This window comes from Microtus oregoni, unplaced genomic scaffold (assembly GCF_018167655.1).
Source record: "Microtus oregoni isolate MIOR12 unplaced genomic scaffold, Mior012 000017F_ref0000208, whole genome shotgun sequence".
NCBI lineage: Eukaryota > Metazoa > Chordata > Mammalia > Rodentia > Cricetidae > Microtus > Microtus oregoni.
This window is the reverse complement of record NW_024543076.1, coordinates 18200300-18203161: the sequence shown is the minus strand read 5'-3', so window position 1 is coordinate 18203161 and position 2862 is coordinate 18200300. Positions and strand designations below refer to the sequence as shown.

The 2862-nt window shown below is 31.8% G+C and overlaps 1 pseudogene; it reads left to right on the top strand.

Moving 5' to 3' along the window:
* Positions 1-2085: 2085 nt before the first annotated feature.
* On the top strand, positions 2086-2235 carry LOC121458595 (annotated as a pseudogene).
* Positions 2236-2862: the final 627 nt, after the last annotated feature.

The following is a 2862-nucleotide window of genomic DNA, read 5'->3' as shown; positions in this document are numbered from 1 at the left end:
TGGCTGTGTTCTTTTCTAAAGTTGATTTGAAAATGGGAAAATTTTATAGTATTTTGTGGCTAACTTGAGGAGTGAAAATATAAATATTTGTTTTAAAAGTTTAGTTAGTGAGTATAAAAATAAGAACCCTAAATTATGTATCATTGTTGTTGCGTTACAGCTTGTTTTTAAAATATCTTATTATATTTAATATTGTGCACTGTGTGCATGTACACATGTCACAAAATGTGTGTGGAAATCAGAGAACAATGCGTGGGTATTGGTTTTCTTCTTCTACCATAAGCCTGTCAGGGGTAAAGCAGCATCTTCAGGCTGGGAAGCAGCCCTTTAACTTCTAGCAGTCCCCCCTGCTTGAATTTGATAAGCCTTAAGAAATAGTATGAACTTTCTTCTAGGTAGCAATATTCTTTTTTCTCTATTGCATGCAAGCTTAAGTGTGAATATAATAATACTTATATGTTGTAAAATACTCAACAGGAAATGAATAATTCGATGAAAATATATTTGAAAGTATTATTCTCTTGGAATCTTTAAGAGTTCTAAAAATCTTCAAAGTGTTTTTTATATCTCATAGGTATATACCATACAATATAGACATTAGCGATGCAGACATAGCTTGGGAGCCTCCTCGTTACAGGAAAAGAACATCACTAAAGATGATCCAAACTGATACTATGCAGAATAATTTTATAGTTAATAACAAAATGCAATCTTTAATATAAGAAAGCGTTATCTAAATATTAAAGTTACTTCATTTTCTTCTATAAATGCAAAAGTAAATGAAAAAGTTAGTAGATGTAATTTTACTTACTAGATTATAATTAAAACTTAAAATTGTTAATTTCAAATTTACTTATAAAATACAGGAATAGCTTTTATTCTTCATCTTATCATATAATTTAAAATGTAGTACAGGAATCTTTTCTAGACACTGTCAAATTAGGAAATTCTTTCCTAAGTTTGGGTCAGCTCTGAATATTTTCTCCTTTACATTTTCAGTTTTTTGAAATATATCTTAGAGTTTATCATAAGGTTTTTGTGTGCCTTTTCCATGGGATACCCTTATTTCTTTTGGTTACCACCAGTTCCCTGAGAACTAAGTGTGTAACAAGAGTCTTACAAGTCAAGGAGAAGCAATATTGCTTTTATGTTTAAAGAATGAACAAATTGCACACACAGAGTCTTCCAGGGATAGCATTAGAAATACTGATATGTTCCTTGTTTTCAAAAAGCTAAGAAAATCCATGTTTCATCACTCCAGCTTATAATTTCTGCCTTTGGGAAGCTAAGACCTTATTTGTCTATGTAGCTAATCAGAGATACCCATGGGCTACACAGGACTATATCGGAAAAAAATTTAAAATAAAGGATAGTGGAAAATATGTATTTGAGAAATTAGAATATTCATAATGTTATAAAAATTAAATAGAAAAAATAAATAACGTGTACAAACATATTTAAGTAAACAAAACAGTTAAAAATTTTGGTTTAAAAAAATTTTGGTTTAATGAATAGTTTTACTAGAAATATAGAAAAACCAAATCAGTTATATGTATGAAGCCAAGTAAAAAAATGAGAAGGAGACAGATATGTTTTAAGCGACCTCTGTAGAGCTGGACAGTCAACATACAAATTGAAAAACACATAATGCAAAAAAAAATCAGCATAGCTACCACATTCAGCAGTAAAAAAAGGAATGGATATAAATGACAAGAAAGTCATAATTTTCTTCCATTTAGCAAAATAATAATCAAGCAAACATGGAAAGACAAAAGTAAAACAACAGATTATCTGTGGTAAAGTCATCCTAGCTTCGGCCTTCTGTGCCACTATAAATGGCACAAGACATTAAGAAACACTTTTAAATTGCCAAGGGGAAAGCTTGTGTATTCCTAAACAACTACATCTATTTTCAAAGCTGAATGGCCAAAAAAAAATAAAATGTCATAAATAAAGCCATAGTGATGGTAAATAATCCATGTGTTTTTAATTGCTAGAGTGCTTACTCGTATAGAGGAACAGGCTTGAGTGACATGTTTAAACTGATCATTTGCAACAGTATATTGAGAAGACCATTAAAATTGAATACTTACCTGGAAGGGGAGATTTTATAATCTCCAAAGTGCAGCTTATCCATTGCTCTCTGAATATCCTGACTCCTGCTATTTCCCTACATGTAGGAAGCTATACTGTACAATTCGTGGTAGCAGGGAGTTGTACTCATGCTCTCCCCTGAAACAAATAAATAAAAGGTTTTAATCACTATACCAGAAATTAAGTGGATTATGTAGTTACTGGGATAAAAGTCCTACAGTACTACAGTAATATATATGTTAATCACAAAAGCACTTGACCTGTGATTCTTATACCTGACTTAATATGTTCTAAACCCAGGAAGAAAAAAATAACTAATGAGATGACATGAAGAGTAAAAAGACATAAGCCAATAGTAGCATATGTGGGGATAAAATAGTCTTTGACTAGATGTACATATCATGACATCAAAGCATTTATGTCCCAGGATTGCCTAGATGGATGAGGTTCTGCAGTATTGTGAACCAACACTGGCCCAGTGTGGATACTCTCTTCTGTAATACTACTTCTCTTAAACTTGTCTTTTCTTCATGACTTTTCTTTGGGATTCAGCAGCCCATTTGTTATGTCATAAGAGGCACCTATTCTCCAGAGAGCTTTTATAAATGTAAAATGAGATTTTTTTTTTTGCATGTGTTTTACCTCTTCTTTCTCTGTCCTATCAAGTTACATAGCTGAAGTAACAGCTGAAAATCCCCAGTCCAGGTTTTCACTGACATTCCTACAGTGCACTGGTTTATAACAAGACATAATATCACACCATGTTTC